The following is a 27069-nucleotide window of genomic DNA, read 5'->3' on the forward strand; positions in this document are numbered from 1 at the left end:
GGAAACACGGGGATTTAGACTCCGAGGTGTGTGGACTGAGAGACAACTGATGCCCATGAGTATAGGGTAAGACACTTGGCAAAGGTATTGGGGTATTCTCCACCAACACGTTGCTGGCAGGGTATGCTCAATTAGCACCGATCTAGACGAGACCGCCAATACTGAGCTGCTTTAGAAGTGAAAACATCAGAAGGGACTTGGACATGTTTGTATAACATAATGTGTAACATGCTTATATTCCTAAATTTGCAGCAGGGGAGGGAGGGTTGTAACCAAGCACCTCACAAATGGGGGGGGGCATCAGGTACTCTACCTTGTTGGGGTGTGGGTAGTTGGAAATCCACTGGCAGGGGGGCAGGAGGGGAAGCGGGGGGAGGAAGGGGTTTTTTCTTTGTTAGTTTTAATGTTAAATGTCACGAAGCACAGTGTTATGAACCAGATTTGGAAAGTAGTGTCCCCCCTGAGATGGCATGGTATAGACAGCTGGAGTCCAAGGAACACTCCAGAAAGTATGATAGAACCAAGTTTATAAAGATGGCTACTAACTCACTAGAGGAGGTAGTCGCCCCTCCAGTGACATCCACAGGAGTTTTGTCAGTCCCCAACGCTAATTTATAATGGGTAGTACAATAGAAACTAAATTGTCCATTATTACGTGGAATGTAAACGGTCTGGGAGACAAAATAAAGCAGGGAGTAGTGTTGCAATACCTTAGGAGACTGGCACCCAATTTAGTATTGTTGCAGGAAACACACCTAGTGGGTAATAACTGCCAGGCCCTCAACAGGTGGGGATACAAACCTTTGGTTCACACAGGGTTTACATTCGGTTCCAGGGGCACGGGTATCCTAGTGCGGAAGAACCTAGCTCTCACGCCCACTTATGCATGGGCTGACCCACAGGGCAGATTCGTAGTGATGGCGGCCAGTTGGTAAGGGAAACCGATAAATGTGGTATTAGCGTATCTCCCACCAGCGCTGGGGAAAGAGGCTCTCAGTGATTTAATCAAAATCCGATCGATCTCTCCGAAGGTACACTAATACTGGAAGGTGATTTTAACATGACTATGGACGATGCACTAAATAGGTATCCTCGACGAATACCAACACAACATAGCACTCAAATGGAGGAATTTACTCAAGCCATGGGACTGAATAAAATATGGCGCTCACTGCAACCAAACATGACGTATTACACCCACTACTCTAACGCACATAACAGTATGTCCTGCATCGATTACTTCCTTATGCACCTGGTAGACCTTGGCCATTTTCAAAACCCTCTCGGACTCCCAAGAAGTATCTCGGATTATTCCCCAGTATGGCTCGAACTCACCTTCAACCAAAAGAGACAGCGCAGCTCCATAATTATTAATCCATGGCTCCTAGATTCCAGACATAACAGAGGATCTCACTAAACAGACAGACTAATATTTCACCAAAAATTTAGGCTCAGTGGATTCAGCACAGACCATTTGGGAAGCTTATAAAGTGGTGCTGAAGGGGCATGCTCTGGCATTAAAGGCAGGCTATATACGACAACATAACCAGCAAATATTGCAATTAGAGAGTGAGCTCCTACAGCTAGAGACACAGAATAACTCCTCACCTAGCGAGGCCACCACACAATGCTTAACTATTAGGCAACTCGAATATAAAACTATGGTGCGGGAAAAAACCAGAGCGAAACTACTTCACACACATCATAGAGTTTACGAATTGGGAGCTAGAGCGGGGAAAATGCTTGCATGGCTAGAGAGAAGGGAACAAGGGGAACGGTGCTACTAACTCACTAAACTGAACTATCCTTTAACGAGAATAAAAGGATCTCCGATCCCAAAGAGGTAGCAGAGGCATTTGTGGACTATCTGGAGGCGGTGTATTCCTCCTCCACCACATATACATCTGAAGACTCACGTCAGCTGTTGACTGACATAAATTTGCCCTCATTGTCAGATACATATAGGGACATGCTGGATGCAGACATAACAGATGACGAAATCTGTAAAGCCATATTCTACATTGAATCGGGGAAGGCAATGGGGCCTAATGGGGTTCCAATTGAGTTCCTCAAATCGATGGCCCTACGGGTAGCAACCCATCTTAATCAATTGTATACAGAAAGTTTGGAAAAGGGAATTCTGCCTGAAGACCAGAGATCAGCCTCCATAGTGGTAATCCAAAAACCCAGGAAACCGGCGAACAGATCTAGTTCCTATAGACCGATCTCCTTGATTAATGCGGAGGCACAAATTCTAGCGAAACTACTAGCGTCCCGTCTGAGTACAGTTCTCCCTTCATTGGTTCAAGCAGATCAGTCAGGCGTTGTGCCGGGACGGAACACGGCACTGAATATTCGCCGAGTTCAAAATGTTTTGGCACGTCAGCAATTTATAGAAGAGGACGCGGTAATACTGTCGCTGGATGCCTCTATGGCATTCGATTCTATAGAATGGCCCTATCACTTCGCGGTTGTGGTTCGTCTAGGGTTTGGTCCGCAGTTTATAAAGTGGATCAGACTGCTTTACACTGAGTTGCGGGGTCAGGTTAGGGTGAATAACCACATGTCCTGAACGTTTAAGCTGAGCAGAGGGACTAGACAAGGCTGTTCCCTGTCCCCCCTACTTTTCGCCTTAGTACTAGAACCACTGGCATCTTGGGTGAGTCGAGACGTGGCTCTTCGGGGACTGAAATAGGAGGAGGACAATGAGGACAGGTTTTTATTGGATGCAGATGACATCTTCATCTACTTAGCATCCCCATATGCCTCAACACACAGATTACTAAATATATTCACAAATTTCGGCACATATTCAGGATACGCTATAAATTGGACTAAGTCAATGCTATTTGTTTTGCATGGCCCCACACCTAGACTACCCCGGAGATGTGAACTTGAAGTAGCCTGTGAAGGATTCAGGTATTTAGGGATCTTCATTACACCCAACCCCAAATTTTTTTATGACAAGAACTTAGCAGTCCCCTTAAAAAGACTTCGTGAAGACGTCAAACATTGGGGATCGTTGCCATTGTCGTTACTAGGTCGAGCGGCCCTATTTAAAATGCTGGCTCTGTCGCAATTCCTTTACCTGCTTCAGAATTGCCCATACCGGGTTCCCAACTCATATTTTAATAGCATGGAGGCGGAGGTCCGCACACTATTGTGGGATGGAGGTACACAGCGAATAGCTCTAGGGAAACTGACAAAGGGAGGGAATCACACTCCCAGATATACGGCTCTATTATTGGGCATCACAACTGGTGGCAATTAATCAATAGCTGTATGGCCATCCTATGAACCCAGCATACAAACAAGAAAGATATCAGACGGGATGAGAGGGTTATCTTGGGGCCCTATACTCCTAGGTCTATAAAGGGAGATATCTGGGCCCTATGGCTCAAATGATCACCATCTGGCATAAGGCAAATAAGCGTATGGGCTGGACTGGAGTATTGACGAAAGCTACACTCTTGTGGTCTTCTCAGCAGCTGGGGTTGCATTGTCACCATAGGAGTTTTGACAAATGGGACACAATTGGACTGTCCACCATAGGAGATCTCATACATAAGGGTAAGATTCTCACATTCAGAGAATTACAAACGAAACATGAGCTAGCACAAGGTGAGATATTTTGATATCTACAGATTCATCATGCTCTTAAGACAGCACTCCCAAACTTAACAACACTGCCAGAGTCATCTCCCTTAGAAGACCGGCTATTATCAGAACCTATCCCAGACAAAGCCATTTCACTCACATATCGTAAATTGTGCAACACTTTACCAGACCCCTACCACACTCTCAGAGACCACTGGCAGACAGATTTGGGGCCCATCGACGATGATAATTGGCAGGCTGCATTGATGTCCCCAAGAGAGGCAGCCATAACTCATTGTTTTAGATTGATTCAACTAAATGTTTTGCACAGAACATACGTCACCTATGTAACCCTAGCTAAAATAGGAGAGGGCCAGGGAGAGGCTGCAAGACGCGTTGGGGAAACAAACCTCTTTAACACCACGAATGGGGATTTAAAGTATTTGGGAGGCCACTGACTTAACAGGAATAGAGCAGCAAATAACCACCCTAGGTTACACATTGGTGAAAAGAGCAATCACTATGAAATGGAGGGCAGCAGATCAACCATTGACAATAGGTTAGGTGGCGGAAATGGACAAATGTATGACTGCTGAAAAAGATGTCTATAAATCCAGGGGCTGTCCTAAAAAATGGGACAAAAATTTGGGGCCGGTGGAATAGATATAGAGGTGAAATGTGTATTTCACCAACGGCAGAATTAGAAATGTCAAAAAGGGGGGGAGCGAGAGCATGTAATGATGGTCTAAAACAATGTGCATGATAAATTTTGATATATAAATGCCTCATCTGTAACGGAATATATGCAACTGCAATTCTGAATGTGACAAGTTTGCCTTCAATAAAAACATTTTTTTTAAAACAAAACAATGGCACACAAAATGACCCAGGGAGGCACATGCACACTGAACCGTGCATCAGAAACAAAGCCAATGCCCCTCAGGATACAGAATGGGTGGAACTGCAAACAGACATTGCTCCCAAAAGCTTTAAAAAAAAAAACAAAGGTGCCACACACGGGGCCCATGGGCATCATCATAAATGCCTAACTGGCAGGAGTCCTGGCCTCCTACATTTATAACTGCTCCGAAGGCACAAATGACAGAAATAAGGGCTTATACAATCTTTAGTTACACCGACCCAGCTAATAGACAAACCCTCATCAGAGGCTCCCCCGGGTCTTGAAGGTAGCAGCTTAAATATCCATTTTCTCATGCCTCACTGCCCAGCGACCCAGCTAAAATGAGTATATGACAAGAGCCAAAAGGCAACACAGAACAGCTCCACTTAATCAGTAGGCCTACCCAAAACCCTACGAGAGTACAGCACATGACAACCAGCCACAGCCAACATCAAGACTATTTGTCCAACGACTGGAGGCAAAGTGGGACAATAACCAGACATAATTAAACTACCGGGGTTAGTGCTCCAAAAAGCAACTCCTTATCAGACCACTCAAGCCATCTCCAAGGTGCAAACAGACCCCCTTTCTTCCAACACCAACATTCTTCGGAGTCCATCTCCCTCCAACAGAGGGAAAGCACACACGTAGACACCACAGACGAATGTGAATTGGCGTTTATCCCACACTACACCGTAAAGGGCGCTAACAATATACTAAACAGAGGCAACTTGCTATGCCTGTTCCAACATATTCCAACACTGAAGGACCTGAGTTCAGCCAAACTAATCTATGTAAAGTTCGCTCAGATTCCAGGTAATAGATCCTCAGATGCCACAATAACCATGTGGCAAAGAGAAAATATCCATCTGTCTTAGTGCCACAGGAGCCCACCAGGCTGCAAAGAGGCATCTTGAGAGGGGCTTGGGGCCCTACCCAATACTGGCTCCCAAGTGCATCCAAAGCTGCAAACTCATTAGAAGTATCACGTGTCCTCAACCAAAGAAATGTAAGATACAGGACATGAAGCAGTGACCATGATGGGTGGAATCAATTTGGTAACTTAGAAGGAGGCCTCAGAGAGGAATATTCCTAGCCACCAACACCCAGACCAGAAGCCCACGATGGAGTCCAAGATCATCATCGTGGCAGGCCTGAGGTTGATTCTGATAAGCAAACCAGTGGTGGCTTTCCTGAATAAAAGTCACCTAATTTGCTTACAAGAAACCTTGGCCCTCACTCTAACAGTTCTACACAGCTTCTACAAGCTTTTTAAGTCAGCAAATCGCACCATCATATTTGGCCGGCCCTCAGGAGGGATCCTGTTCTTCTTCAAGCAAACCAGCAAGATCGGAGTTGTACCCCTCAGCCAATACTCTCCGGCCTTCCAAGCGGCAACAATCTCAGGCTTACAATTTGTCATAATAAGACTCCCCTGCTGCTGATAAACTGCTACCATAACGAACAGAAAGCATCAAAACAGCATGCAACTGATGACCTCTGCAGATGCCTACAAGCCATTCTTTTGGACCACGGCTCACATGAAGTCCTGCTTATAGGTGACTTCAACATCAGGGACTTGGGAAATGTCAGCATCTCTGACCGTAAAGCTAAGGATCGGGAAAAAATTAACAACCTGCTGAAAAGCTGCAAATTAATCTCTGCCGAACAAGCTCTTAAGTATCAAGCTCTCCACCTTCAGTCTCCCCCTCCACTTTCAAAGAACTTTCAACAATCGACTACAACTTCCTGTCTGAATCTCTAGCGAACTATCTCACCAACTTTGAGATTCTCAGCAGGTGCTAAAGCGATCATAATCCCCTGATTTTAACCTTGAACTTAGAAGCTCCCATGACACCCAAATACGGTGCAGTGGGCTCCTCTACACAGATCAAAGTAACAAAACTAGCCAGGAGGATTAAATGAAGGCCAATAGACACCTCAGCGGTGTTCAAGTCGCTGAGCAAGGAACCAAGTTGTCCACTACCAGCACTCTGGGTGTCACGCAAAACATGTGGGGCGGACTGACCACTGAGCTTCTGGATTCTCTACAATCAACTGGGGGCCACAAGCAACCCCCTATAGCAACAGGGAAGGAGCAGACCAACCAACAGCACAACAAGGTTACTAATACTTCACGAAGAATGTTAAGAAGGTCCTTGCGCATTCACAAACTAAACCCCACCATCAAAACTGCAATGGCCATCACTAAATTGCAGAATGAACACAAAAAACACAGTATGGGAAACTAAGACAGCCTCAGAAGAAAAGGAATGGCTAAAGATACACCAAATACTTCAGGAAAGTAGTCTTGCCTGCTTCTGGAATTACATTAACAGATTAAAAGCTGCAAATTCAACCAGGAAAAATTGAGTCACTGAAAGAGCCTGGTTGACTTATGTCACAGCACTGTATGCCAGCAATCCAACTGTATCAGGGCACACGAACAAGCAGGGGGACACCGACCAGTCCACAATGAACCAGCAGGATTTAACCACGCTAGCCCCGGTTTGCAAAATCATCAAGGTGCTGAAAAATGACAGGGTGCCTGGACCCAACGGCCTTCCTGCCGGAGTCTTCAAATGTGCCCCTGAGGAATGGGCAAGGGTTCTAACACCCCTTTTCAACCAAGCCTTTCTCTCTGCCCAAGCCCCAGACACCTGGATGGGCTTCATCCTGTGCCCCATGCTCAAGAAAGGAGAACCAACAAAGCCACCCAATTACCGTATGTTAGCCTTGTTGGATTTAGAGACAAAAGTATACATCTGACTTACTTAAACATCTAGAGGCTTGGACTCTGGCCAACAATGTTCTTCCATTTTTTCAGACAGACTTTCGAGCAGCAGCATCAACACTTGCTGTCCTAAGTCATCAAGCAGCCCAAAAAAACACACTACAACTTCTCTGCTGTTTTAATCGATTACAGTGCAGCCTTTGACAAGGTTGATCGTCCCACAATTTGGAGGAAGTTAAACATGTAGGGTATTCCATCAAATATCAAAGGGGCCATAGTCTCTCTTTACTCAGAAACATGGGTCTGCATAGGGACAGGGCCACATACTGGCACCTCCAAAATTCCCATCAAAGGCGTTCTGAAGCAAGGCTGTGTACTCGCTCCTCTGCTCTTCAATCTATAGAAGGCAGGTCTGAACAAGCAGCCGTATGGACCTCCCGCGACTAGGCCAGTCTACCATACACCTCCTCCAATATGGACCACACCGAAGTGGGAATACAGCAAGCACTGAGTAGCCTCGACAAATTCAATGAAAAGAACTATCTCACGATCAACCAGGACAAGACCAAAGTTGTGATCTTTGGCGGCCTCAAAGATAAGAAACTTGTCTCCTGTCATATGGGGGTCATGACTATTAAAAGGGCACTGAAATACAACTACCTGGGGGTTTGGTTTTCTGAGACCTCCAAACCCTTGATCCACTTAAGCTTTCTAAAAAAGAAAGTTGCAGCCATCACATACGGCCTCGCCTGCCTCAATAAGAAAGTTAAAAGCGCCTCTGGTACTCCATTTCTAAAGTCATAAAACCTTGTCTCCTACCAGCACTACACTATGGGCACCAGGCTTTTCCTGGGGCCTGTGCTCTGAGTCTAGAACCTGCGCACTCTTCAGGTCTGAAGAAAGCTTTTCAACTGCCCAGGCATCTTCGTAGGTCTAGAACCCACCTGGAATTTGGCCATTCAAACCAAATGCTAAACTGCGAGGCCGACAACTTCAAATACCATAGACGCATACTGAAATCGTGGGCGAATTCACTCAAGACCTGCCTGAAAGACATCTTCAAGAGCATGGGGAATTCATGGCATCATCAACTACAGAAGACAATTTCATCTTCCCATATTGTAACTCATACATTAACATCCGACTCCATCTCTTTACCTACCTGGAAGGAGGCAATCAACAGGCAGATGCGCACAGCCTCATTTCCGCAAGTCATTGCTACTCTAAAGTCCTCAGACATTATACTCCCTCTGAATACTTTCTATCCGGCGGGAAGACCCCAGCCATACCTCTCTGAAGCCATCAATTGCCGAGTGTGTAAAGACATTATGCACATGCGGCTCCTAGGCCATCCGTACCAGACTTTAATCCAACATGGGCCAACCCAGAAAAGGAAGGGGCATGCAGATCCTGTAATTTTAAGCGAGAATCATGGTTACATCTCCTGTGCTGCTGCCCCTCTCTTGATGCCGCTAGAAGGATTCTACTGAAACCAATCTTTTTGATGAAGGGAGGCTACACATTGTTCTGCATTCTGTCCATCAATTGTTGTTTTTGCAATTACCACCCCAAGTGGGACGGGTATGCCCAGACATGGGTCCCCTGCTCTCCATGCTACTGGAGTCAAGCTATTCTGGCTGAAGAGGAGTGAAACCCCAAAACCGGTCTTAGGATGCTTCTTTCCAGGCCAGGTCAGGCTGGACTGTTCCCATTGGGCACAGGGTCAACATTGATTTGCATATGGTTGGGTTCAAACTGAAATCGCATGATGAGCAAAAAAACGATGGATTTAGGCCCAGATCAGGGGTGAATGTATGACATTGTTCTGCATTCTGTCCATCAATTGTAGTTTTTGCATGTCACCCCGAGTGGGACGGGTATGCCCATACATGGGTCCCTTGCTCTCCATGCTACTGGAGTCAAGCTATCCTGGCTGAAGAGGGATGAAATCCGAAACCGGTTCTAGGATGCTTGTTTCCAGTCTAAGGAAGACCTGGCCTGGCAGTTTGGGCTGGACTGTTCCCTTTGGGCACAGAATGAAGACTGATTTGCATATGGCTAGATTCAAAATGGAATGGCATGGTGAGCAATAAAACGATTGATTTAGGCTCAGATCTCTGTACAGAGGTGAATGTATGACATTGTTCTGCATTCTGTCCATCAATTGTTGTTTTTGCAATTGTCACCCCGAGCGGGACGGGTATGCCCATACATGGGTCCCGTGCTCTCCATGCCACTGGAGTTAAGCTATCCTGGCTGAAGAGGGGTGAAATCTGAAACCGGTTCTAGGATGCTTGTTTCCAGTCTAAGGAAGACCTGGCCTGGCAGTTTGGGCTGGACTGTTCCCATTGGGCACAGGATCAAGACTGATTTGCATATGGCTGGGTTCAAACTGGAATGGCATGTAGAGCAAATAAACTATGGATTTAAGCCCAGATCTCTGTACTGGGGTGAATGCATGACATCTTTCTGCATTCTGTCCATCAATTGTTTTTGCAACTGTCACCCAGAGTGGGACGGGTATGCCCAGACGTGGGTCCCGTGCTCTCCATGTCACTGGAGTCAAGCTATCCTGGCTAATCTAGAATGGCATGGTGAGCAAAAAAACAATGGATTTATGCCCAGATCTCTGTACTGGGGTGAATGTATGACATTGTTCTGCATTCTGTCCATCAATTTTTGTTTTTGCAATTGTCACCCCCAGTGGGACGGGTATGCCCAGACGTGGGTCCCTTGCTCTCCATGCCACTGGAGTCAAGCTATCCTGGCTGAAGAGGGGTGAAACCCCGAAACTGGTCTTAGGATGCTTGGTTCTAGTCCAGGGAAGACCTGGCCTGGCAGTTTGGGCTGGACTGTTCCCATTGGGCACAGGGTCATGACTGATTTGCATATGGCTGGGTTCAAACTGGAGTGGCATGGTGAGCAAAAAAATCATTTGATTTAGGCCGAGATCTCTGTACTGGGGTGAATGTATGACATTGTTCTGCATTCTGTCCATCAATTGTTATTTTTGCAATTTTCACCCCCAGTGGGACGGGTATGCCCAGACGTGGGTGCCTTGTTCTCCATGCCACTGGAGTCAAGCTATCCTGGCTGAAGAGGGGTGAAACCCCGAAACCGGTCCTAGGATGCTTATTTCTAGTCCAGGGAGGACTTGGCCTGGCAGTTTGGGCTGGACTGTTCCCATTGGGCACAGGGTCAAGACTGATTTGCATACAGCTGGGTTCAAACTGGAATAGCATGGTGAGCAAAAAAACGATGAATGTAGGCCCAGATCTCTGTACTGGGGTGAATGTATGACATTGTTCTACATTCTGTCCATCAATTGTTGTTTTTGCAATTGTTATCCCGAGTGGGACAGGCATGCCCAGACATGGGTCCCATGCTCTCCATGCCACTGGAGTCAAGCTATCCTGGCTGAAGTGCGGTGAAACCCCGAAACCGGTTAGGATGCTTGTTTCCAGTCTAGGGAGGACCTGACCTGGCAGTTCGGGCTGGACTGTTCCCTTTGGGCACAGGGTCAAGACTGATTTGCATATGGTTGGATTCAAACTAGAGTGGCATGGTGAGCAAAAACACTATGGATTTAAGCCCAGATCTCTGTACTGGGGTGAATGCATGACATCTTTCTGCATTCTGTCCATCAATTGTTTTTGCAACTGTCACCCAGAGTGGGACGGGTATGCCCAGACGTGGGTCCCGTGCTCTCCATGCTACTGGAGTCAAGCTATCCTGGCTAAACTAGAATGGCATGGTGAGCAAAAAAACTATGGATTTAAGGCCAGATCTCTGTACTGGGGTGAATGTATGACATTGTTCTGCATTCTGTCCATCGATTGTTGTTTTTGCAATTGTCACCCCCAGTGGGACGGGTATGCCCAGTCGTGGGTCCCTTGCTCTCCATGCCACTGGAGTCAAGCTATCGTGGCTGAAGAGGGGTGAAACCCCTAAACCGGTCCTAGGATGCTTGGTTCTAGTCCAGGGAGGACCTGGCCTGGCAGTTTGGGCTGGACTGTTCCCATTGGGCACAGGGTCAAGACTGATTTGCATATGGCTGGGTTCAAACTGGAAAGGCATGGTGAGCAAAAAACGATAGATTTAAGGCCAGATCTCTGTACTGGGGTGAATGTATGACATTGTTCTGCATTCTGTCCATCAATTGTTGTTTTTGCAATTGTCACCCCGAGTGGGATGGGTAGGCCCAAACATGGGTCCCGTGCTCTCCATACCACTGGAGTCAAGCTATCCTGGTGAAGAGGGGTGAAACCCCGAAACCGGTCCTAGAATGCTTGTTTCCAGTCTAGGGAGAACCTGGCCTGGCAGTTCGGGCTGGACTGTTCCCTTTGGGTACAAGGTCAAGACTGATTTGCATATGGCTTGGTTCAAACTGGAATGCCATGGTGAGCAAAAAAACGATGGATTTAGGCCCAGATCTCAGTACTGGGGTGAATGTATGACATTGTTCTGCATTCTGTCCATCAATTGTTGTTTTTGCAATTGTCACCCCGAGTTGGACGGGTATGCCCAGACGTGGGTCCCGTGCTCTCCATACCACTGGAGTCAAGCTATTCTGACTAAACTGTAATGGCGCAAAAAAACAATGGATTTAGGCCCAGATCTCTGTACTGGGGTGTATGTATGACATTGTTCTGCATTCTGTCCATCAATTGTTGTTTATGCAATTGTCCCCCCGAGTGGGACGGGGATGTCCAGACGTGGGTCCCGTGCTCTCCATGCCACTGGAGTCAAGCTATCCTGGCAGAAGAGGGGTGAAACCCCCGAAACCGGTCCCAAGATGCTTGTTTCTAGTCCAGGGAGGACCTGGCCTGGCAGTTCGATCTGGACTGTTCCCATTGGGCACAGGGTCAAGACTGATTTGCATATGGCTGGGTCCAAAGTGGAATGGCATGGTGAGCAAAAAAACGATGGATTTTGCCCAGATCTCTGTACTGGGCTGAATAAATGACATTGTTCTGCATTGTGTCCATCAATTGTTGTTTTTGCAGTATTCAGGATATGGGCATTACTATCCGGCCATGTTCCACCCATACATTATATTGACTCCTTGCACTGTCTTTCGGAATTCTCTTTATTTTATTGGTTTATTTTGTTAGTAGTCCTTCCTGTTTAGTACCTCCCTCTCTTGTGTTCTTACCTCCCATGAGGACAGCCCCTTTTACATGTAACATTACTCTGTACGTTTTATTTAGTTTCAAAGCACTCTTTTGTTAATCACTTTTTCGTCGTAGATGGTCTTGCAGGCAAAGCTACGCACTTCCCCAACCCTGACTCATCAGATGCTTCTGAGAGAACCTGTTCAGTACACTCCTCCCTCCTGCATTAGCACACAAACATTTGCATCTCAGGGCGTGGTGCACTTCCCACTCGTTTTCTTTTTACATTGTGTAATATTGTTTAATAATATTTATTATAAACTTAATTTTAAACATAGATATGTTTTTTATACAGACCACGCCAAGACTAAAACCTGGTTCCCCAGGGCCAAATTCGGCAGTTCTGTTTGTTACCCTGCAGGCACAGTTATGCACTCCCTCCCCCAACCCTGACTCATTAGATGCTTCCAAGGGTGCCTGTTCCCGCACTTCTGCCTCCTGCATTAGCACACACAGCACTATAGCTGACGCAGGTGAGGTGCACTGCCCCCTCCTGCTTGTTTAGTGGAGCTCTCATCATCATATTTGGGTGTGAACTCCACGGTTTGAGATCTCTGGCGCAGAAGTGGTAGCCGGCATGCACGATGGGTGTGCTTTAAGTAACAGAGACTACCTGATTGGCTGCAAGTAATATGCCAGCAGGCTAGGTTGGTCCTCTGTGCAGCTTGCATGCCTCCTGTGATTGTGCGGCGGGAGCCAATGCCAGCGGCTGGAGAGGAGTAAGTGGCCCCAGTGTTGCTGGCTGTGTCTCACCTGACATGTGACAACTTGGCAGGTATTTATTTCACAAATGCAGGATGCAGCGGTGACAAGCGGCTGTGCTGTTCTCCACCCTCACTGTGCTGGCAGGGGCTGATGGTGCCATTGGTTACATTTCCAAATTGTCACAGTTCTCTCCATGCGCCTTCTCTCTCTTTGAGAGAGTTGTTTCATATCAACAGAAAGATTGTAATGTTGATAGTGTGGCAGGCTACACACAGGAGCTGTGGTTTTCTGTGTACAACAGTTCTGCGTTAAGTGTCTTGCTGGAAACATGTTGCAGTGAGTTTCGACAGGTTGGTTTGCGTGTCCTTAATTCACAATTTTTAAGTTTCCCTTCTCTCTGGCAGGGCTTTGCTGCCCCGTGTTCAGAAGGCAGCAGCTCAGATTTTCACACCAGTCCCTGCCACCTTTGTAGCTCACAAAGTTGGCTGCCGACCACGTGTTTTATCCTATTTATTTATTTATAAAGTTTTATATAGCGCGAACATGATCTTGAGGGATATCAGAGCGCTTTACAATTATGGATGATATGGGTTAGGCAGGCGTCAAATACATATCAAAGGAAACAGTTACAACGGGTGCAACACAGTATCACAATAGTTTTAAAAAAATAGCGGGACTGGGAGGGGAAGAAAAGATTAAGTAAGGGAATATAATACATCCGTACAAGAGATGAAGGTGTAAGTCCAGTATTTTCAAGCAAATGATTGGGGCCCAATTAAGGTAAGAACTTGCACATAAGGAATCTTTTTACTTCCATTTTGAAGGAAACCGTGGAGGTGAGTCTGCGAACTTCAGGAGAGAGAGAGTTCCAGATCCGTGGAGCGGAGCCGGAGAAAGCTCTTTGACAAGTTCTCTTTTTGCGAAATATCTGTGGCTTCAGAAGGAAGGCGTTAGCACTTCTTGAGGGTCTACCACCTCCAGATAGCTCTAGCGTTTGGCATAGATATTTGGGGGCTATAAGATGGAGAGCTTTGTGAGTCAGGCAGGCGATCTTTAGCTGTATGCTTTTTGGCAGTTTAAATGATCATAATGCATGTATTGACTAAAAATTAGAGCGTGAAGCATGGGTCTCATGTAAGCTATGAGCAGCAGTTCCATACCTGTTTTTATACTTTGCATTTTTTTTACTGTAGTTTATTTGACTCATTATAGGTGCAGAACTACAATAACCAAAATACAAAGAAAACAACACGGTTTTATTAGCGACACACCCAGCATGAATAACAACAGATCTATGGCTCTTGTAATAATTTAAAGTCATCATGAGTTTGCATGCCAGGACTGACAGCCCCAAGTGTCTATTTGAAGAGACACAACTACAAGTCCCAGAATACAGCGTGTTGTTGTTTAAAATGCCAGAAGTAGCACCAGATGGTGTTGACCATTTTAATTTATTCCATCCTGTTTACATTTTTAGGTCTCGCCTGAGCCAGCGCATGCGCTGTCTCAGGCGAGACATTTTGTATACGGGATTTTCAAAGTACTACCAGCGCTGGCCTAACGCTTGCGTTCACGCGAGCGTGCATGGGCGCAGCCGCCAATCACGGCTGCGCGCGCACCACTCACGTGCTTTGCGCGCCCGTCCTCGCGATCGCGATCACTTTCAACTTTGATCGCGATTACTTTCGCTTTTACGGCCGCGCGGCCAATGCTTGTTTTTTTAGTACCCTAGAACAGCCATTTGTTGCTGGGGCATTCCGCTAAACAAAAAAGAGCTTTTGCAGAAGTAAAACACCATTTTTTATTTACTGCTCCAAGCAGCATCCACCATCTTGAATCAATAAATAAATAAAATAATAATGGTGCCGCCGTCATTCCATAGGTATGCACTTGCATAGTGATGCATGCATGCACCTAGTCAGGGGTCTCCAACGAGTAGCTCGGGAGCTACTGGTAGCTCGCCAGTACCTTCAAAGTAGCTCTCTGAGGTGAAGTCAAGCCCAGTATCAATTTCAGAGTAGGTGTCTATTAAAGAAGGCAGCACTGATCATCTCAAGTCCCTAAGAGTGACAGCCAGCCAAACTTATCACAGTAACTCATACTAACACTCAACAACACACTGTGCCAGCTTATAGGACCTGCTACATGACAGTCTGTATCCAATCTCAATATAATTAAGCCACAAACAGATTGACCATGTTGCAGTCCCTCCTTTATCAGTCACAACATGTGTGTGAACAGTGCACCATCAAAAAAGTATGGCAGCAGTAGCCTGAGCTGTAATCAGTGCTGACCCACCAAAGTGCGGGACTGCAGGAGTCAGAGTGAAAATGTGTCAGTTAGATGCATGATCAGCTCAAGACCTGAGGAGAACGGTGTGATCCAGACCAGAGAAAATTAGGAGATTCATCAACATTTATGTGTGTGCCCATAATAAACACTATTGCTTCCTGAAACTATGCCTGGTGCCAAGAACCGCCAAATTTATATGCTAGCCCCGTCATAAGAGTGTTATATTTAGCATAATTGTGTCCATTCCTGACATAATAGTGCCAATGGCATAATTATGGTCATCCTTGACTATTTTACTATTTTTGGTCTAGTTGTGGTATGCTGGCAGCCATCATAGACCTACTCTGAGCATGACTGGCCTATATGTACCTATTCCTGGCATATTAATGGTCATGACTGATAGCTGGTCTTATCCCTGATCCTTCTGATTTCCAGCCTTGGCACAACTGTGACCCTAGTATAATGGTGGGCATTACTGGCATAATCCAGGCATCCGTGGTGCTATGGTGAGCATCCATTATGATATAATGGGGTAACCCACAATTGTCCACGGACCTGGGTAACGATTGGTAAAGGAAACAACGGTCCTAGACTGCTTTAAAGCTACAATTCAGTTATGAAAAACATTCATTAGTCATGGTGCAATGAGGGTAATTTATCTCCTCTGGGGCTGTATCCCTACTGTACTCCACCCTAGGTTGCCTCCCCTCACCCCGTCCTGAGGAAGACCCGCCTGCAGAGGAGATAAATTACCCTCATTGCACCAGGGTCGAAATGTCAACACTCTCCCCCAGTGGGCCTGTACCTGATATCATCGCAGCCCTGCCTTTTCACAGATGAATGTTCTCTGTGCGTCATCAGAAAATCATGAAATGAATATTTGTAAATCCATAAGGGACAGGCCTATCTGTAAAACTGGTGCCACTATGAACCACGACCAGTTTTACTAAGGATACCAGAATGTGTAGTTGATTGGTTATTGAATTTGCCTTTTGGATTCCTCTCCTTTATATCTATCCTACCTCACGAGCACTTTCCTTTTTCACACTCCCCTTGGAGCAACCTTTTTCTCTATTTTGAGCATTGAATATGGTGATCTGGTATAAAAGTAACTAAATAATAAACAGTCACTATTGGAGGGATATTTTGTGTCTTTTGAAGATATACTTGTTTGCATTGTAAAGAAAATGGTGGTACAATAATGATACAATGCTAATTCTATATGTACCGGATGCCCTTTGACTAATAAATGTTTTTCATAACTGAATTGTAGCTTTACAGAAGTCTAGGACCATTGTTTCCTATACCAATGGTGAGCATCCATGGCATATGACTGTAATACCTGGGAATTCTAAGCAGTCCGTCCATATGAGGCATTTGTACATGGGAGTACATGATGATAATGACAAGCTGATGTTTTGAGACTGTGCATTTCTCAGAAACTGAAAACTGATATTTTAAAGGCAGTTTTAGTTTTCGCAAATGGGGTTTCTTCTGGAAAATTTGTTTGCCCACAGTGGAAAGTAGTATTAGATAGAAAAATGTGCATTTTGCGAAACTGGTGAATGATAATTCAAGCGGAGCTGGGGAGACGTACTGCTGTGCTTATGTCCTTTGTGCCACTGGGCATGTCAAGATTTGAATGTTACTTCATAAGTCAAGGGGAGGCATTTAATATTGAAGAACTTTTTCCCAGCATTTCTGCTGGTAACCACACTTGGTATACTTGGGTGGTAACTACTGAAAATCTTGCTTTGGGTGGTCATAGTGTACTCACTATTTTACAGGTATAATATTTTCTAGTAGCTCGGGAAGACTATCCTTGAGCAGAAGTAGCTCTCACTACAGAAAAGGTTGGAGACCGCCTAGGTTATCACACATGCGTGCACCTGGGGAATGGCATAGCTACCAGCAGCTACAAGATACATAAGCTCTCAAGCATGTTTGTGTCATTGTGGATCTTTTCTTTTATTCTTTTTCTTTTCTTTTTTACCTATGCTACACAGCATCGGCAAAAAGCGCTAGTTTTCTTTCTGAGACTAGTTGATCCCAGCAGGTAAATGTCCTGTATTTTAAACTATTCCAGAGACCAATAGCTTCCTTCCATGTAAGAAAAAGCAAATAGGTCTCGCCTTTGGGACCTTTTAAGTGTTTAGCCATGCAACAGTTGTTGTTGCACTAATAAAATTGTGCTGCATAACTAAATACTTAGAAGGTCCCAAAAGCGAGACCTATTGGCTATGCCAATGCTTGTTCTCTTTGTATGTTGTTTCCTTCCCCCACTAACTCGCCACGCCACTCTTCTGTCCTACATACAATTTCACTCCCTCGGCGCTTCATGCTTACACATACGCTTCCATACTTCACAGCGTGGATTTTCTTTCTTTAAATAAAAAAAACCCCACTGCAAATAAAACAACTTACATTTTTTTTTAAAAAACTGTCTTTTATAACACCAATAGCTCTAACTTTACAAATGCGAGAGCTAGTGCATTGCAAAAGCTAGTTTAGGAAGCCATCATTAGGTCAAAGGTCATGAAATGTCAGTAGGTATGTTCGTAGGTACCGACAACGGACTCGCAAGTTTCTAAGTCCTGTCCTCGGAGGAGTCATATGCCTTATGTCAACACTGGGCCGGACTATGATTGCGCCCCCTCCTGGATCTCCCGGGCTGATCCGTATGCTTGTGACAGGCGCCAGACTACCAACCCACAGTCAAGGCTGTAAATAAACCTCCTTCCCAACGAATGCCCCAACATACTGTGAATTTTGACAACCAGCCTGTGTACAGCTGAGTCAGTTGCTTCCGGGGCGGGCAGGAGGGACATATCCGGGGCGGCTGACCGATCATTTCCGCGGTCGTCGGCCCGCCTTTTCCCGAGGTGGGAGCTCCTCGTAATTTAACCTATCGCAGGATTCCCTGGGCGGTGCATCCACCTAGCTCCACCCACTACCGCCCCCTAGCGTGTCCGTCAGTATAAACCAACGCTCCCATTGCTTCCCTCCGCCTTCAGTTTCTGAAGTACTCCAGAGTCGAAAGCAAGGTAGAAGCACTCGGAGTTTTAACACCATCCGATGGAGGACGGGAGGTAAGCCCCGCGTTTGGGATCCTCCCGTCTCGTCCGGGACTATAGGCATGCCTGCTGATGACATTTGGCTGCTGTGATGAGGATAAATATTAACCATAGCCTCCGCGCTAAGGGGAACTGCCATGGGCTGTGGACTGTGTGGTCTGTCAACTTCCTCTTCCCTGTGTTGCTTACTACTGCTTCTCCCTGTCAAGCATGCCCGCACTTGAGCCTTTTTTCCCTTTTTCTCATATATTGTTTTATTTTAAGTCCTTTCTCTCAGTTTGTGCCCCTTCAGTCGGTTGATTCCTTTCTCTTATCAGTTCTTGTTTGTTTTATGCCACCCCTTCTCCCTCTCTCCCATTTCCTTCTGTAAACCCAACCCCTCGCTCACGCTTCCTTTCGCCCCTTCCTTCTAGCCAGATGGCTTTCTTGCTGGCCAGTGTGTTGATCTGTAAGGACCTGCCTGCTGCGAGTTACTTGTATCTAGCCTCTGCTGCTGGAGCTGGCAAGATACAATGTGTCCATCGACGCCTGCGGCAGATCGGTGACCTCCGGCTCCCAAGGCTCGCTCTTGTCATGCCGCGGGGGGTGGGGGGCGAGGTGGGGAAGCACTTGAAGCTCTAGTGGTTTACGCTGGGGAGACGGGAGGCGTGTGTCCGTATATACAAACCTGAGGGCTATTGTCCTGGTTATTAAATGTACACCCGCCACACGTTGAGCCCCGGTGTTGTTAAAAGTCCTTAATGAAATGGAGAAATCTTGTGGGTGTTTTACTAGTGATAATGTTGTTAGGAAAATCAGTTTTTCTACCTGGTTACCTCATTTGCATACTTTTGAGTAGTCCTGGAGCGTTGGATTTGTTTTCTTATGATACATAGATGTTGATGGTTGTGCCTATGGTTCATAGAGGTATACGGCAGGCTGGGGCATTTCTTTGTTAATGGTTTTAATGTACTCCAGTAATTTTGTTCCATATCTAATGATTTGCTCCCATACTCAATGTATAAGTTTTGTTGGATATTTTTACCGTATGTAACTGTCCCTGTTTACTGTAAAGTGCTCTAGCACCTTTGTGTAATGTTGGCGTTTTTTATAGTTGCATAAATAAATACATCTCCTATGTCTGTAATATAAAGGTGGAAGTATCATAGGTTCAAGTGCTTGGTGGCTAAGATTGAAATGACGTTGTCTAAGGTGCTTGGTTGTTTGTACCATCATCTATTTTTCTGCCCGGATTTTGACAGTCCAGTTGTCATCCTGACCATTTGCTAACAATATTCATAGCGTGGACTTTAGGTCTATCCATTTCAGCTGATTAGCACATTGAACTCTGACTTACTGGCTTGGCAGTGGGTGCTTATTAAAAAGATGTACGAATATTGTGCCTTTCCTATTTGGATGAAGGCCTTGCTCACCTGTTCATATCCAATGAAGTGCAGCCCATTTTCTTTGATATTGTAAATAAGAACCAGGACCTGGAAGCTTGTTACAGTGAATGCTTTTCTGGACCGTCTCATGACTATTTACTATTCATTGACTGGAAGTTTCCCCTATGATACTGTACCAAAGCTCCTATCTCCTTGTGTTTGCTTTGTTCGCCCTTAGTTGGCAGGGTATTAACAGACGTGGGTCCCTTGCTCACTTTGCCACCGGATTCAAGCTAGCCTGGCTGATGATGGCTGTTAGCCTGAAACCGGTCCCAGGATGCTTGTTTCTGGTCCAGGGAAGACCTGGCTTGGCAGTTCGGGCTGGACTGTTCCCATGAGGCACTGGGTCAAGACTGATTTGCATATAGCTGTGTCTGAACTGGGGTGGCAAAGTGAGCTAAAGAATGATGATTGATTCAACCCAGATCTGTGACTGGTGGTGAGTGTTTGAAAAGTTTCAGCGCTCCGTCCATCATCTCCTTGTGTTTGCATCACATTGTGTACTCAGTCTCCTGCATGGTATCCTTCCTAATGTATCCCTTTCCTGTTCCATATTTGGTTTGTATATCCTGTTTTCAGTCTTATATTTCGTTCGGATTGTCTATATGGTGCATGCCACAAGGTGTTTTCTTCCAGAGAGTACATCTTTGCTCATATGAAAAAGTTAGTTTTGAATTTAAAGGCGTTTCATGTGTGCAGGCTCTAACTTTTCACAGATCTGGCAATATCCTTGTTTTAAAGGCTTGACTTTTTTACATTAGTTGGCATGAACTATTTCTGCAACTGAAATATAAGTAATGTGTCATTTTGGATTCTAATGAAAATTAAAATGTACAGGTGGTACTCAGTCTGTACGTGCTGAAATCTTTAAGTATTTCCAAATAAGAAATATTTCAAAATTCCACCAATGTAACATTTCATAATTCCCTCAGCTCATTAAGTTATAGGACCTTACAAAGAGATGCAACATGTTTGTGACTCTTCTATTCTGACTGCTCTGTGAAATAACAGTAGTTTTGATGACCTTGCCCGTGATGCCAACATTAACTTGTGTTAATAGTGAATCAAATAACTCGACCGTGGAGGAATCGTATAGCCATCCTGTATGAATTAGAATTTGTTTCTTGCTGCAGAGGAAAGCTCTTGTCCTAGTCCAAGAAATGACAATGTTTATATTTTCTAGGCGACTGTCACCCCCTTAAAACCACTGTATACAGCAGTCAACTACTGAAGAAAACTAATTAATTTACTTAAATGTCCTGGCATCGCATTGCTTACAAGGTGCAGCAATTTTAATAACTTTGGATGCATTTGAGTTATAAATAGTATTTTTGTTAAAATATGCAAATTTTACAGCATGTGATGGCAGCAAACGCATATTAACAGAAAAATGTTGCTACTGAAATTTCACATTTTCCCAGTGAACCTATTCATACATAAACATTTTCTTGTTGCATCAGTATTTTGAGCGAAATTGCAATACGTGTTGTGCAAAAATATCTATTTGCTTATTCAACAAATAAGGTAGTTCATATTTGAGCGACAAGTGTACTGTATGCAAGATAATTCTACTTTAATTAAAGTTGAAATGACAATCTCTACGATATTGGTGGTAAGATGGCTTCTCATTTGTGACTTATTTACTTTGTGACTTCTAAATCAAATGAAGTCCTTCTCGCCTGTTCGTATTTGGATTGCTGTCATACTTTTTGCTATAAAGCTCTGCAACCCGCTGGAGTAAAAAGCTAAGAGCTCAAAGTCTGTTCATTTTGCGATGTTGGTTCGTGATCCCCTGACTGCAATGGCAAATAATGACTGTGGTTTGAACTTTGCACATTTCACGAATCGGGGACTGGCTGTCTTTGTTCAGTATCTAACTTGAATTGTATCATTGTTTCACCTCTGCACTTTGCTGAAAAGTCTAATTTCAGTAGGTGCCATTTCTCTCTTTGATGCATACTTGAGGACTCGCGTGGCGTGGACAGGATGTGTTAAATGTCACTCTATCGTGTGAAACTTCATTATATGGCCATCTCTACATCATTGGATACTTACTGCATGCCTTGTAGGGATAACCTCCAAACCCTTTGTCATGTATTTAATTAAAGTAACCTGTATCTCTAATAAGTGTACCTAATATTTTCCTCTAATGATGTAAATCCCTGTGGTGTATTGGACTAGGTGTAGTCAGAGCATACAGCACAAGGAGCTATTTCTCACGGTAATGCTTTGCACATTTTCTCAGGTCCTTGTGTCAGTTGCAGAGTGTTTACTCGCTTACTTCCCTAAACTCTCCACTTCCACAAATATGCATTTAACAATTCCGGTCCCAGCTTTCTCTCTAGCTTCTCAGTTAATCTACAAGGCATTTTTGCCATGAATTGCATGAGCTTGGCTAGTATGATCTGTGCACGTTCTTATGCTGAGACTATAGGTCTTGTGTAGGCCCCAGGTCTATTGTCTGTTCCTGGTGTGTTTCTTTTTCTTGTTGCATACTTTTTTGTATTTGTTACTGGGTAACCGCGGTATCAAAAAGCAAATAGAAATATGTTTTCGACATATCCCCCTACTAACACCACCACCACTGTTGTGTGGTGTATGTAGGTCAGTATTTGAATGTTATATCCACACTGTTGTAGGGTAGTTCAGAAGCTATGGCAATAGGAGTTTGTCATGCCTAGCACGTAAACTATGCACTGCCTGAAAGAATGCATTGACCGTGTCTGCTTTCATGGTTGAACAGCTCTTCCTAGAATTTATTTGTAGAGCACCTTGTCCTATAAGGTCTATATGTTCTTCTCCTCTTCGTAGTGTTAGCAGTGGGGAGTATTTGTCTCTCGACCGCGGTTTAATGCAGTCAAACAAGTCAGCCTTTCACGAATCTTGGCATCAAAGTGGAGCATTTGCAGTTTAGGGTGAAATGTACGTTTCAATAACTTTCTCCTCTGTGAGACAGAGGGGAGAGGGGTACTTGGAGCTAATTTAGGAGGCCCAGAGCCCATTCCCCTATGGGTAGATCAAAGAATTAAAAAAAAAAAGTGGGCTTCGATTCCTAAGAGAGGAGAATAAGTGTTACTCACAGGTGTCTGGACTTGTATCATGAGGACAGTCAACATGACTGTCTCACGTTGCCCTCACACACTCCCATGGGGATGTCAAGCTTAATGATCGGTCGGTGTTCCTCGTTGGGCCGGCGCTGCAATGCCCTAGTGGTCTTCCGATGGTTCCCTTTGGCAGAGATCTTTTTAAGAGATGCTGTATGATGCGTGCAAGTGAGGTGACTAGTTTGGTGTAGTAGTAATACGTGGTTGTGGGTTAAAACTGATAGGGGAGGCCACAAACTATCTTTTAATAAGTAGACCTCCCTGTCAGAGATGAAAACCTATAAAAGGCCGATGTTACCCTAGGGGTTTGAAAGGAACCCTGGTAGTCAGTGTATGGCGACTATGTGGGGAGAATACCCTATAGTCGTGAGGTGGAGGCCTCACGTTGGTCTCTCACTCAATGATTTGTCGACATGATTCGCGTCTATGAAATTGGTCTGAAGAATCCTTGGCGCTTCATCAGGATATTAGCATCTATAATGAAAAACGACCCCACACAATAATGATGCCCCTGAAGTGCTACCTACTGTCTGTGTGGTTCAAGGTCCAATATAAAGCTAAATCACTTTTGCTACATCAGGTGATACTAGTTAGCTCTATATTCCGATTTCCTAAAAGGCCTTTCAGGAATAAAGGCATTCTATATTAACAGAATCTCTTCAGGGAGGCTCCAACCTCACACCTACAGTATGTGTGCCAACCTCACTCAATGAGACGAGGCAAGAGAGCTCCTTCTCAGACAGTTCTGACTCATTGTCTGGATTTTGTAGACTGTATCATGCAAAGTAAATTGCAGTTAAAACACACTTTCTACAGCGCCGGAGCCCAAAAGGAGCGAACCACCATTTCACAAGTTCAGTGTTATGTGAAATAGATTTATATAATTTTGGAACTTACGTATTTGGTATTTAAAATATTTGCTGTAGTGGAGTCCACATTTGCTTTACAAAGTAAATGCAAATCCTTTACTCAGTTGCACCCCGTGTTGTTTGTGTCTTCCGGCGCAGCCAAAATTTGTGTAACCACCTGCTTTTATATTTTTTTGAACATTACCAAATGTTGATGGTTGGGTGTTTAATTTCAAGAAGAAGTGTGTGTGTTATAGCATGTTTTAATTGATTTTTAGTGTTCAGATCAAGAGGAGGGAGGGAACGGAAAGTTGAAGTCCATTCGGATAGATCCATATCAAGAGGAAGAATGGATCACTTGTACCTGTGATGCCACGGTCAATAGGTTTGCGAATGTTCTTCTTAAAAAAAACCTCGTATACGTACACAAGTGATGGGCGGTACATCTTGGTTCTCCGCCTGTCAGTGACGTGGCAGCATCATCATTGGGTTTTAAGCATGTGTATGCTGACCTCCAACTGGAGGATGACCAACTGGTATCACAGTAGTGCCCAGGAATGGAAAAACAGTGGGTGCAAATAAACAAGACCAAACCACAGAAAGCGACACCAACCTGAGACCGAAGTCAACCTTCAACCCTCCAAACCATCTGGTACCAGTCGAAATTCAAACCTTCGAACAAGCTATCATGAAGGAGATGGACAACATAAAGAAACAAACCAAAAAAACCATTCATCAACATCACGAAACAGAAAGCACTTGATGAACTCTGGCAAAATGAGAATCTGGTTGTAAAACCGGCAGACAAAGGGGGCGGAATTGTCCTCCTCAGCAAAGAAGGCTACAATAAACAATGCTTAGATCTCCTTTCGGATGAAAGGTTCCACAAAAAGATACATAATGATCCCACCAAAAGACTGCAACGCACGATTGAACTGATGGTCAACGAAGCCGAGATTAACATTTCGATCTCGAAACACGAAGCAGACTACTTGAAGACCAAGACACCGAAAGTACCATACTTCTACTCATTGCCAAAAACACATAAGAACAGTGTACCACCACCAGGACGCCGTATAGTCTCAGGAATAGGTTCCGTACTTGAAGCCTTCTCACAATTTGCAGACCAATTCCTGAGACCACTGGTACAACAAACACCGACGTACCTTAAAGACACACGTGATTTGCTAAACCAACTTAAAGATCAACCATTCAACAAAGAGAGTATGTACCTAGTAGGCCTAGATGTTGAGTCTTTATACAAGCCTCCCCAACAGAAAACCTTGGAAACCCTAGAAGACATCCTCTTCTCTGAACAAAGGGAGCACAAACACCTAGACATTTCATACTAGAATACTGCAGGCTAGCTCTAACGGAAAATTTCTATGAATATGAAGGAACACTGTTCGTGCAGTGTCACGGAACTTCAATGGGCAGCACATTCGCTCCTAGCATAGCAGGACTCGACGTGAGCAAGTTTGAAAGACCGCACATCCAAACTCAACAGAACCCCTTCATGAGCAAGATATCATTTTGGAAACGGTACATCTATGATGTCATAATGATCTGGCATGACACGAGGGAGAACTTACAAGAATTCGTCAACTACATCAACAGCAAAGACGATTGTCTCAAATTCACCTACAATGTGGACAACAAACAACTAGATTTCCTGGACGTTTCCATCTACGTGGAAAATAACGCCTTACAGACCAAGACATTCTACAAACCTACAGCCAAGAATAGTCTACTCTCTTACAACAGTTTTCACCCCCGACCACTGAGGGACAATATACCCTACAGCCAATTTCTGCGCCTAAGACGCAACTGCAGCAAATTGGAGGATTACAAAGCACAAGAAGAACGAAGTCAAACTTATGAGAAGGAACTATCCAGCGAGAACAATAAAGAAATGCCAGAAAAGAGCACGGAATCAACCAAAGGAATGCTTACTAGAGCTCAGACCAAAACAACCACCAGAAGACCTACTTACCTGTGTCACGACATACAACCCAGTCTCTAACACGGTGAAGAAGATCATCAATAAGCATTGGAGAATACTCACGTCTGGTTCACTACAGTGGCCAAAACCAAGATTCGCAAACAAGAGAACTAGGAATCTTGGGGATATCTTGGTACACATGAGACCGCCCCAAAAAAGCATAATGGTTAATACAGTTGCTTCAACATGGAATTTGAGCCCTATCACAGGACACTACCCATGCGGGTCATGCTCTGTGTGCAAATTAACAACGTGACCAAAACATCCAACTCGCACCGGATCTTCATTGGACAATACATCATCACACCAATTGCAACTCCACACCTGTAATTTACATGATCACTTGCCCCTGCGACATGAAATACATAGGAATGACCAGCCGCGGATCTGTGAACACAGAAGCAACGTGAATTGCAAGAGGGCGACAACAAAAATGAGCAAACAGTATATTGACTTTGACCACTCCGTTGAAGACTTGAAATGGATTGTATTACAAACCCTAACCGTAAGAAACCACAATGCGCAACGTATCCTATTTGAGAAGGAACAACGTTGGGTACACCGTCTACAGACCAACACACGAGGACTGAACGACAATATCCTGTGGCACACGGCATGAGCAAACATCACTTGAGTGAGCCTGATCAGGTATTCAATTACACCCACTGATGACACTGAATTCTATTTACTCGTCAATCTGACATAAGTCTTTCCATCATGTTCTTCCATGTGCTGAAATACAAGCGCATTTCTTTAGAAAAATTGCTTACATTTTAACATTTTCTTAATCATTTCACCATCTTCACCTTGAAGAACTCATGTGAAGGAAAATATACATATTAGAATGCACCACCTCCTAGACATTATACACTGGGAAGTCTATTCATCATTTCCATTTACAACGTGGATAATAATTCTGAGCTCTTCACGGGCCCGCGTCATCCAGGGATCCTTGTGCAGACTCCGCACAAGTCGCTGTTCCAGAGTGGTGAACATTTGAATAACGCCTGACACGCCAAAGAAACCTCTCCAGAACTAGTAAGGTATCCTAACCACCCATTCTTTCCCCGCAGAGAAAGTTTGGATAGCTGACCAGGACACTGAATAAACCCACTGCAGGGATTTTTGAGGTATTTAGGATCTGATAAGAAAGGCGAACTCACCGCAAAACGGGACATCGCCTGAGCAATACCTTTTACGGGCAGCGCACTCTA

The 27069-nt window shown here is 44.7% G+C and overlaps 1 protein-coding gene across 3 annotated transcripts in view; it reads left to right on the top strand.

The window, feature by feature from the left end:
• The first annotated feature begins 18379 nt into the window (after positions 1 to 18379).
• FURIN (furin, paired basic amino acid cleaving enzyme) overlaps positions 18380 to 27069 on the top strand; it is a 382970-nt gene continuing 374280 nt past the window's right edge. Inside the window, exon 1 of one of the 3 annotated variants that reach the window (XM_085644360.1) lies at positions 18380 to 18492. The gene's annotated coding sequence lies outside the window, so the exon portion shown is untranslated. The remainder of the gene's footprint in view (positions 18493 to 27069) is intronic. The other 2 variants (XM_085644361.1, XM_085644362.1) reach the window with 2 other exon arrangements.

This window comes from Triturus cristatus, chromosome 3_1 (assembly GCF_964204655.1).
Source record: "Triturus cristatus chromosome 3_1, aTriCri1.1, whole genome shotgun sequence".
NCBI classification, from domain to species: Eukaryota; Metazoa; Chordata; class Amphibia; order Caudata; family Salamandridae; genus Triturus; species Triturus cristatus.